This window comes from Aegilops tauschii, chromosome 7 (assembly GCF_002575655.3).
Source record: "Aegilops tauschii subsp. strangulata cultivar AL8/78 chromosome 7, Aet v6.0, whole genome shotgun sequence".
In the NCBI taxonomy this organism is placed as follows: Eukaryota; Viridiplantae; Streptophyta; class Magnoliopsida; order Poales; family Poaceae; genus Aegilops; species Aegilops tauschii.
Genome location: NC_053041.3, coordinates 561232718 through 561244723, shown reverse-complemented (window position 1 = coordinate 561244723; position 12006 = coordinate 561232718). Strand labels below are relative to the sequence as shown.

At 42.3% G+C, this 12006-nt stretch overlaps 1 long non-coding RNA gene across 2 annotated transcripts; it reads left to right on the top strand.

Moving 5' to 3' along the window:
- Positions 1-863: 863 nt before the first annotated feature.
- On the top strand, positions 864-4452 carry LOC120969570 (uncharacterized). 2 transcript variants are annotated; one of them, XR_012188525.1, is made up of 4 exons: positions 864-1063; positions 2129-2247; positions 3092-3465; positions 3814-4452. It is a non-coding gene; the product is annotated as an uncharacterized lncRNA (long non-coding RNA). The 2 variants fall into 2 exon arrangements; XR_012188524.1 differs by having other exon boundaries at positions 870-1037.
- The last annotated feature ends 7554 nt before the right edge of the window (positions 4453-12006 follow it).

The following is a 12006-nucleotide window of genomic DNA, read 5'->3' as shown; positions in this document are numbered from 1 at the left end:
GTTTCCCGGGGCCCGAAGCTGTCTAAATCCTTGTCTTGTGTTGCGTCTCTCGATTCCGCCCAACCCCTCTCAAGCTACCACATAGATGCGCTGGCCTCGCGACTAAGTCCTGACACTAAGGACATTTGCCGTGACAATTCCACGACAAAGATAAAAGTATTCGATGGCCTGCATGTCAATGCAGATGAACTATTTTGCTCCAAACATCTAATATTCTATACGAACTATCGAATCTCTAATCCATACTCATCCAATGTCAAACACAAACTATCACCTGACATGAGGTCTGAACTTTAATTCAGTGAACTAATATATTGCCACAAAGTAATTAACATATAACTCACAATATTTTATATGAAAACATAGAAATATTTATGAAAATTTCAATATGCTAAAAATGATATCCTCGCCTTAAATTCAATAGCCCAAAAATGATGCCCACGGCCACCCGTTTGGTATTCTCACTATATAATTTCCAATCGCATAATAAGTAAATAAATGTAACTAAATAAAGATAATTTTCACTTACATATTTATATGTCAATGAGAAAAGCTAACACACTTAAGATTTTTTTTGTCAAAGTCTTATATTTGAAAATGTCATCACATGTGGTCCCAACTTCATTTAAACAAATCAAATAATACATTATCATTATTACACTTTCTAAAGTTCTAGCCCGCGCATCGAGCGGGCCACTCTGCTAGTTCATCCAAAAACGTTTAATTCCAGAATTTTATCCGTTCACGTGTGGGCCGCTTGCCCTGTCCGCTTCGCTGGCCCGACTCCCTCGCTGTCATCGGCCCGTGTTGAAAAAAACGTTTCGCTGTTTACTCCTCGCCCCCATCTCCTTCTTTGACCCACACACGAACAAGCTAGGGTTGGAGCCGCCGCCCCTCCGGCAACGCGCCGCTCGCCTCCTCCAGCCCACATGCCCCAGCGACTCCTCCCTGCTCGACTCCCGACGAGTCGCGCCACCCCCGGTCACGTTGGGACACACCTCCTCCCGGCTCCATCTCCTCCTCCCCGTCTCCTGGTGGTGAAAGCTCCGTCTCTCTTCCTTTGGTTCGTTGTTTTACCCAGCCACATGAGGTTTACTTTTGCATCAAGTTGTAGGACATCTGTTTGATACAATGCCCACAAGAAATATTCATGGGTAACGAACGGTGCATCCCCATCTCTCTCTCTCTCTCTCTCTCCTTGCAAGTTTGTGCGAGCCACCTATTTGTTAGTATGCTTCTCAAGGTCTAAAAATATTTTGTCAGATTTCTCACACATTGTATGAGGACTAGAGTGAATAATTTTAAAAGAGTAGAATCACAAATCTGAGAGGCCAATCCATATAGACGCAATGAGCTACTGAACATTGCTAATGATGGTGCTACAGTTTTTCAGAATAAACCAGACACTACAGGAACAATATAGTAGTGGTCAAACTTTGGGTAGAGTGATAAATGATTTTTGTATTTTTCTTATTCAGATTAAAGGGTGATCATTCCCTGAGTTACTTGCCAAAAAATAAAATGTATACATGCGCCAATTAAGTTCAAATACTCGGGTGGGTTCAAATATTTTGTCATGAGAAGTCCAGAGGTTCAGTTTTGCGAAAGTATACCTCCCGCTGAAAGAACAGGGGAAAGACCGTTTCATTGACGCCGAGGTCGCCCTGATGTTGATCACCAGCGTGGCGTTGGCAGTGGCATGCTGCCGGGCCGGCGCTGCAGCTACACGGTTAAGGAGGACATATGTGAGGTCGAGCTTGAGATTCGTAGCATGCATGACTGCGTGGACATGGCAGCAGCCATGGCTCGCAGCGGTGTTAGTTTTTGTTTGTAGGTTTTTTCTGGTAGTGATACACTTATGAAGAAAGTTCGGTGATCCATACTGGCAGGGATGCTACTGAGTTGGAAGAGTAGCAAACATAACATGTGTTTCTTACTCTTTGTGTATGGCTTGTTGTCAAAACACCAAACATAACATGTGCTTGATTAATTCAGTCAAGCCATTACTTTGTCTATAATGTACGAAAGTGTAATGTTTTCATGTGTATTATGATGTTTCAAGTATACTACTCTTAAGAAGGTTGGAGTCAATGAGGCATCACATAATTGTTTTTGATACATTCTTCAGGTTGAGGGTCTGATAATGGACGTAAGACAGCTGTTGGAGAGGAGATTAAAATATGGAAGATAGCAGCAGACGAGGTAGTTGAAGCTGGTAGATCAATTGAGCAAGAGCCCCAGATCCAGGTGTGTTTATAATGAGTTGTTTGTAAGACCAGTGCTACATGGTTCCACTTGGAGTCTCTGTAGTTATTTGGCTGATGGTGTGCATGAGTTTGAGCTATTTATTATTGTGTAGTTTTGACTTTAGAACCATGGAAGCTGTCCATCTTTTATAAATAACTTCATGTGGAAAAGTATTCTTTTCGAGGGAAACAAGGTCAAGAATTGGCATTAGTGGTTGGCAGTGATGATAAGTTCGCATTTTATACCAGCTAGCAAGAGTTCAGAGAAATTTGTTAGAGGAATTGCAATATCTTTATCAAACATTGTTTTTCTCATTCCTTTTTGGTGTTAGAAAAGAATAATAGAGAATCTCAATGCTTCTACTGTTGCAGTACCTGTGGTAGAGCAACCGCTACCTCAAAACTTCAGAGAAGATGGGCATGAATTCCTGTTTTGGTTGCTGGTTACTCCAACAACAAGTGCATCATATCTCTGTGTATCCCGTAGCTTATGCAGCCCATAATTAGTTTCCTGACAGATTGATGATTGGGAGAAGTAGCTAGAATGCCCCTGAATACAGATTGACGATTGGGAGTTTTTTAAAGGTTAGAATTCCAGTATCTTAGTATCTTCACTGTCCAACAAACTATAAAAGGTCATATATTTTGGCAGTGTGCCCATTTGTGTGTGCACATGCGTAAACGATCCTTGGACATTTCCGGTTCTTTTGGATCTCTAAAGCACCTTCCGCTAGCAATCCAACCTACAATGTCAGTTTTTGTATGAACAATGCTCAAAAGAAAATATTTTGAATATTTCCCTAACATTTTGGTGAATCTGCACCTGAAAGTTTTAAATTTTGCAGCAAACAATGTTGAGAAACAAGAGTAACAATTACGTAGTAGTAGATCATACAAAGGACTGGTGACGATTCATCAGTCATGGTCCAAGAATGACATGGAAATTAAAACGAAGCACGACATGTCCGCATAATAGCAGAAGCAGACCAAGAGAAGAAAATTGATTAGCAGCTCAACAACGACACCTGCTAAGAGAGGATCAACACGTGCATCCTTTTGCCATTTCGGAAGCCCCACATCCTCGAGCTTGACAGGCTCATCTACCATCCTGGCCGACGTCCTCGCCATCTTCCCCGAGCCTCACAACAACCTCGTCAGCTGCCGCCGGAGCAGAGCACATCGGCAGACCAAGATGAGGATAGCCCATACCGCACCCAAGGTAATACTTTCAGTCACAAACAAGTTGTTTTTCTATGAAAACACAACTTCCGTTTCATGGCAGCATGTTCCTCCCAGGCATCAACATTGTGCAACAGTTGCACCAAAGGGTGAGGTAGCCCTTGCTGTTGTTTTATTTGATTTTCCTGAGGCATTACATACATAATTGTAGCCCGGCCTAAGCTTCCTAGAAATACATACGTCTCTCTAGGAGTTTGAATATGTTTTATCTCTTCTCAGTTTGGATATGCTCTAACTCTTCACAACGAGGAGTATATATTGATCTTAGAAATTTGTCAGTGATGTAATGTTTTGTGTACAAGCTGATCCGTCTTTTTGGTGACATCAGGTTTTTAGTAGATGAAGGACAAAAGTCTGCGCACAGAAGACCATTCTTGATGGATTCAAGAGAATCAAGAGTGAAGCATCAAGATACGATAAATATGTCGATTACAAATATGCCTACCGAGACACGGGTTGTTTCATATATCTTTGGTTCATTTGGATCTGCTCACAGAGAAAAAGGATGACCATATATATATGGTAGTTACTTCCATGTCACAAAGGTGCTCTTTAGTAGGTACTGCATAATCATGTTAAAGTTTCACAACATTCACATTCTCAGTGTTGTTCTCATATCCTGTATCTCCAGTGTTTGATCATAATTTAGATAATTGATCTGATGTTGCTCATCTTTCAGTATCATGTCTTCTTTTTCGAGATTTACATCTCCCATTCTACAGGATGTGCTATGCTTTAGCATGTTGATCTCTTTTTAATTTTCATGTAGCTATATACTTTTATCCTAGCTTAAGGACCTTGGCGATTCAAAAGTTGTAGGACATGATACATATTGTCAGCGTTAGTAGCGAACTGTGAGGGTTAGCCCCCTGCCGAGTATTGCATATTTAGTAGTACGTGCAAGTCTGCTAGGGGCCCTGAGTTATGCTTTTCTGTGATGATTAGCCCCCTGCCGAGTATTCCATATTACGAGGGAAAGACTAGCAAAAAGGCCAAAAAATGTCTATTTTCCTCCCGTTGCAATGCACGGGCCTTTTTGCTAGTACGTAGCTAATATATATATATCTGACCGGTTAGTCACACCCCGCACATTATTTCGTTTGTTTGAACCGCATGTTTGACGAGGCAGATGCTCGTATGTCCAAAATCCACACTCCATGCTCTCTCCGGATGAATCTGATGAGATTACCCGGATTTCGATTGGTGGACCGACTATGGAGGACTACCTGGCTTGGAACTACACCAAGAATGGTGTGTTCACAGTGCGGTCCGCCTACCACCTGCGGATGCAACAGAAACGCCTCAAAGCAGGCCGGCCGGAATCCTCATCTTCGGTGCAGGACCACAAATCATGGATGTGTTTATGGGACACCATCGCGCCGGGCAAGGTGAAAACACACATGTGGCGGCTGATCCGGAATGGACTGGCGGTGGGGGCCGAACTCCAAAGGAGGAAAATCAAAGAAGGTGTGTTCTGTGTTGCGTGTGGGAGAGAAGAAATGATCTACCACAGATTTTGGGGCTGTTTTCACTCATTGAAATTCTGAAAGATCATGCATTCGAAGTTGGGGGTGCCGGTGGCGATCCCACTGGAGTCGGTTGGCCCTCAGAGTGCATTATTGAGATGGCTCTTGTCTTGGTTTGCGGATGCACCAGATGGACAGAGAATTGAAGATGCTGATGTAGGGTAACGCAGCAGAAATCAAAATTTTTCGACCTACACACCAGCCCAGGACCACTATGGAGACTGCATACAAGGTTTGATCTTTTTCGTTACCGACTCGTAGCGCAGCGGGAAGTAGAGTCGATGACGATCGGCAGTGCAGATCTCCGCAGCTAGGATTTACAACCTCCCAACCGCGAGGATGTATACCCTCATCTGCCCCTTGGACAGCCCTCCGGGAGGTGGTCGGATAGTCCCCCGGATGGTGTCGCGGACAGCCCTTCGGGAGGACCTTCAAAACTCGGACGGTCACTCGGACAGCCCTTCAGGAGGACCTTTGAAACTCGGACGGTCACCCGGACAGCCCTTCAGGAGGCACCCTCGAACTAAGACCAAAACTACGATCTCTCTACAGAGTTGGACACATAAGGTCTCATCTATCCGGCAGGGCTTCGCCGTCCAGAACTAGTTCCCACCGGAACCCAGATAGCCTTTCGGCTCTACGAAACTATTTCGCGGGGAGGGAGAGAGAAGCCAGATTATTGCAATGGCACTTGTATGTGAGAAAGAGTGAGTGTGGAGAGTGCATCTCCACCTCTATTTATAGGAAAACCCAAGGGCTAGGGGACACATGAAAAACCCAAAAATGCCCACACTTTATGTCACACATAAAGGGCATAAAGGGCATAAAGGGCATAAAGGGATGACAAGTGGAGCCCCATGGAGGAGCTGCACCCTCCAACGTCCCACCTTCATGGGGGCCCCCCAAAGGGGGTTCCTTGATCCCCACGTCCTTCTAGAAGCCTTTTGGGGAAAGCCCCAAAAGGTGGCTTTCCATAAATATCCCAAAAGGCACTTTCACTATTCACGACAACATTTTTCAGCGTCCGTTCAAACTGAAAATATTTATGTGGGCTTAGAACATTTCCAGTACCCACTAAAATAATTTTCAACGCGTTCCGAAATTTTTTTGGATTAGTGATTTTCATTTGCGAAAAGCATCTGAAGTGGTTCCGGTAGCTCCGGAGCATATCCAGCTTTTATCCTGGAAAATTCCAGAAAGTTTCCAGAATGACTCTGGCACCCTCCAAGAATTATCAGGCTTGTGCCGAAACCAATTTGACTTAATAGTATATCCCGAAACAACTTTTTGGTTTCACTGAAACTCATTCGATGACCTCACTTTGCAGAACTTTTTCGGTGTCCGAAACCTTTCCGGTGTCCAAAACTTTTTCGGTGTTTTTCTCTCAAACTCACTGTCTAGTATTCAGCAGATAGATGACCCTTAAGCGTGTGACCCTATAGGTTCGGTGAAGTATAGACATGACCCGGAACCCCTTCCGATCAATGATCAACATCGGAGCCGTGGACACCCATATTGACCCCTATACCCACACGAATAAATATTCGAGTGAACCTCCAGTTGCAGTGAGCTATTCCAGTTGCTTCGCGATATGTCACAAACACCTGAGGTGAGATTTGTTGCATCCCCGTGGACGAACAATTTGTCCACCATGCAAGTTACCTCGTTACCGGTTTTGTTCTCTTTTCTCGTTTCCGTGTTCCGGTATCCCAGTGATCAAATCACACTGTGTCTGGCCAGACGATGATGGATACCGTAATACCGAGAGGGCCCGAGAATATCTCTCCATCGTCGGAGGAGCAAATCCCAATCTTGAGCTATCAAGTTACTTGACACACTTTTCCATGAACCCGTAAGCCGCCGTAATAGCCACCCATTTACGGATGACGTTTAACAAACCCCAAAGTTCATGAAGCAAGCATGAAGAAACTCGATACTCTCATGGTCTAAGGAATCATGCAAACGTTAACCATCTCTGTGTTATGTACCATTAACTTGTGACGAATGAATCTCATAGCATAACATCAATCTGGGTCGATTCAACACAAATGTTCTCTTAACATTGTGCCCTCAAAGTTGCTGGCATAGACATGGCCATGATCAGGAAAACAGAACCATCATGCAACACTTGAGCTAGTCTTAGAGGCCAGACTAGGAATACTTCTTACCGTTTATTATTGCACACGTGCATATGAGTCTTCCTCCGAGCCTCGTGGATATTGCAGACTCGAGAATCATTGCAGTTATTGTCGTGGATCTAAGACTGACAGTAGAATGGGGGGTAGGTACGAGGAGGCAAGATCCTATCTATGGCGAAGTTGTACACACGAGTTTTACGAGTTCAGGCCCTTCGCGGAGGAAGTAATAGCCCTACGTCTTGGTGCCCAGAGGCGGTCGACTGGATTATGCGTGTGTGTGTTACAGGGGGTGCGAACCCTTGTCCCAGAGGAGGGGGGTGGCTTATATAGAGTGCGCCAGGACTCCAGCCATTCCCCTTTACATAGGGTTCAATGTACATAAAGAAGGAGCGTTACAGGTAACGTCCGTAATAAAGTTTTATAAATGATCATTAAGTCTATGAGTAAATGCCTGACCGTTGTTGTGTGATGTCTACTACACAACCTTCTTCTTGTAGACGTTGTTGGGCCTCCAAGTGCAGAGGTTTGTAGGACAGTAGCAAATTTCCCTCAAGTGGATGACCTAAGGTTTATCAATCCGTGGGAGGCGTAGGATGAAGATGGTCTCTCTCAAGCAACCCTGCAACCAAATAACAAAGAGTCTCTTGTGTCCCCAACACACCCAATACAATGGTAAATTGTATAGGTGCACTAGTTCGGCGAAGAGATGGTGATACAAGTGCAATATAGATGGCAGATATAGGTTTTTGTAATCTGAAAATATAAAAACAGCAAGGTAACTAATGATAAAAGTGAGCGTAAACGGTATTGCAATGCTAGGAAACAAGGCCTAGGGTTCATACTTTCACTAGTGCAAGTTCTCTCAACAATAATAACATAATTGGATCATATAACTATCCCTCAACATGCAACAAAGAGTCACTCCAAAGTCATTAATAGCGGAGAACAAACGAAGAGATTATGGTAGGGTACGAAACCATCTCAAAGTTATTCTTTCCGATCAATCCATTGGGCTATTCCTATAAGTGCCACAAACAGCCCTAGAGTTCGTAGTAAAATAACACCTTAAGACACACATCAACCAAAACCCTAATGTCACCTAGATACTCCAATGTCACCTCAAGTATCTGTGGGTATGATTATACGATATGCATCACACAATCTCAGATTCATCTATTCAACCAACACATAGAACCTCAAAGAGTGCCCCAAAGTTTCTACCGGAGAGTCAAGACGAAAACGTGTGCCAACCCCTATGCATAGGTTCATGGGCGGAACCCGCAAGTTGATCACCAAGACATACATCAAGTGAATCAATAGAATAACCCATTGTCACCACGGTTATCCCACGCAAGACATACATCAAGTGTTATCAAATCATTAAAGACTCAATCCGACATGATAACTTCAAAGGGAAAACTCAATCCATTACAAGAGAGTAGAGGGGGAGAAACATCATAAGATCCAATTATAATAGCAAAGCTCGCAATACATCAAGATCGTGCCAAATCAAGAACACGAGAGAGAGATCAAACACATAGCTACTGGTACATACCCTCAGCCCCGAGGATGAACTACTCCCTCCTCGTCATGGAGAGCGCCGGGATGATGAAGATGGCCACCGGTGAGGGATCCCCCCTCCGGCAGGGTGCCGGAACAGGGTCCCGATTGGTTTTTGGTGGCTACAGAGGCTTGCGGCGGCGGAACTCCCGATCTATTCTGTTTTTCAATGGTTTTAGGGTATATTGGTATATATAGGTGGAAGAAATACGTCAGGGGAGCCACGAGGGTGGAGGGCGCGCCCCCCTGCCTCATGCCCTCCTCGTTGATTCCCTGACGTGCACTCCAAGTCCCCTGGACTGCTTCCGTTCCAAAAATAACTTTTCTGAAGGTTTCATTCCGTTTGGACTCCGTTTGATATTCCTTTTCTGCGAAACATTGAAACAAGGGAAAAAACAGAAACTGGCACTGGGCTCTGGGTTAATAGGTTAGTCCCAAAAATAATATAAAAGTGCATATTAAAGCCCATTAAACATCCAAGATGGATAATATAATAGCATGAATACTTCATAAATTATTGATACGTTGGAGACGTATCGGCATCCCCAAGCTTAATTCCTGCTCGTCCTCGAGTAGGTAAACGATAAAAGAAATAATTTATGAAGTGTGAATGCTAGCAGGTGCACAAGTTTGATCAATGATAATTTCAATCACCTTTTCTAGCATCATTATATAACAGTAGCTCAACTCATAGAACTTTGCATGATCAAGTAACAAACTATTCACATGTTAAAGTATAGATCATAAACTTTCTTGAAAACTAACAAACCATGTTATTAGTCATCAAACAATTACAATTCATCTTATTGTCAGGAAGAGTCTATGTCAGAGCTTTGATTCAGCAAACTTCACATACTCAACTATCATTTAGTCTTCCATGATTGCTACCACTCAAAGCATATTTTTAGAACAAATAGTATTCATCGAACACAGAGAAAGATAGGGGCTTAATGATTCGCCTCCCAACCTTTTACCTCAAGGGTAATGTCAACAGTAATAATTCATGCTCAAATATATTTGAATGGCCATATATGCTTAGACCTTTCCATCACATGATGCTTGCCAACTAAAGAGTAGGTTGGAATGAGAAGGAATACTACTGACTCTTGCATAAAAGTAAAAGATAGGCCCTTCGCAGAGGGAAGCAGGGATTTGCAGAGGTGCCAGAGCTCGAAGCAAAAACATAGATGAAAATAATTTTGAGAGGTATGCTTTCATTGTCAACATAACGACCAAGAGTTCCCAATATCTTCCATACTACATACATTATAGGCGGTTCCCAAACAGAAAGGTAAAGATTTTACTCCCCCTCCACCAACAATCATCAATCCATGGCTTGCCCCAAACAATGGGTGCCTCCAACTAACATCAATCCTGGGGGAGTTTTGTTTGCAATTATTTTTGATTTGATTTCGATCTTTGGATCATGGGACTGGGCATCCCAGTTACCAGCCATTTTTCTCGTGAATGATGAGCGGAGTCCACTCATCATGAGAATAACCCACCTAGCATGGAAGATACTGCTAACCCCTAGTCGCTACATGAGCGATTCTGGCATACAAAACAGATTATTATTTGAAGGTTTAGAGTTTGGCACATGCAAATTTACTTGGAACAGCAAGTAAATACCGCATATAGGTAGATATGGTGGACACTCATGGAAGAAACTTGGTTCAAGGATTTCGGATGCACAAGCAATATTCCCGCTTAGTGCAGATATTTTGGCTAGAAAAGGATTCTAAATAGCAAGCACCACATGTTAGAGGATCCATAACAATATAACTTCTATACAAATATACCCAAGCATAACTCATTATGTTGTTTTCCTTTTCCAACTTCAACTAATTTGCTCAGGTTTGAAAATAATTAATGGGGCTCACAATCATAGAAGATGTCCAAGATAGTATATTTATATGTGAAATCTCTCTTCCGTCAATATTCTTTCATGAATTGTTCAAGTGACCAATACAATGTTTGCTAACCTTAAAAAATTTACCACCTCTACTTCTTATATGTGAAGTCATTACTCCCCATAGGATAAACATAAGAAGCATATATAATTTCAGATTTATGACATTCAAATCATTCAACCATTTACTCATAGGATATAAGTGAAGCACACGAGTAAATGACAAACTACTCCAAAAAGATATAAGTGAAGATCAATGAGTACTTAAATAATTATGTAGCTATGTGAAGACTCTCTCTCATTTAAGAATTTTAGATCTTGGTATTTTATTCATACAGCAAGCAAAACAAAAGAAAACGACATTTCAAGGATAGCACTCATCATGTGAAGAAGCAAAAACTTAGGCTCAACCGATACTAACCGATAATTGTTGAAGAAGAAAGGTGGGATGCCTACCGGGGCATCCCAAGCTTAGACGCTTGAGATTTCTTGAAATACTATCTTGGGGTGCCTTGGGAATCCCCAAGCTTGAGCTTTTGTGTCTCCTTAATTCCTCTAATATCACGGCCTCCCTAAATCTCAAAAGCTTCATCCACACAAAACTCAACAAGGACTTGTGAGATAAGTCAATATAAACCGATGCAAAAACCTTATCATTTTCTACTGTAACAAATCACTAGAATTATTATTCAACATTGCATACTAGATTCCTCTGCACATTTAATACTCCTATCCTCAAATAGAATCATTAAACAAGCAAACATATGCAAACAATGCAAACATAACAGCAATCTGCCAAAACAGTACAGTCTGTAAAGAATGCAAGATTCATCATACTTCCCTAACTCCAAAAATTATGAAAGAAAATTCCCACTGTAGTAAATTTATCAGAGCTTATTATTCAAAAGGTTTCAACATTTATCACATTCTTACTTTTCTCGGGAATTTTTGCAACAGCGGTAAACTTTCTATTTTGAAACAGCAACATGTATACTTGCAAAATAAGCATGGTAAAAGCTATCCTTGACATTTTATTGAAACTAGAGATGCAAAAAATTATTCTAAGTAACAGCAAGCAAGTACTAACAAAATAAAATGACGCTCCAAGCAAAACACATATCATGTGGTGAATAAAAATATAGCTCCAAGTAAAGTTACCGATGAACGAAGACGAAAGAGGGGACGCCATCCGGGGCATCCCCAAGCTTAGGCTCTTGGTTGTCCTTGAATATTACCTTGGGGTGCCTTGGGCATCCCCAAGCTTAGGCTCTTGCCACTCCTTATTCCATAGTCCATCGAATCTTTACCCAAAACTTGAAAACTTCACAACACAAAACTTAACAGAAATCTCGTGAGCTCCGTTAGCTAAAGAAGACAAAACACCACTT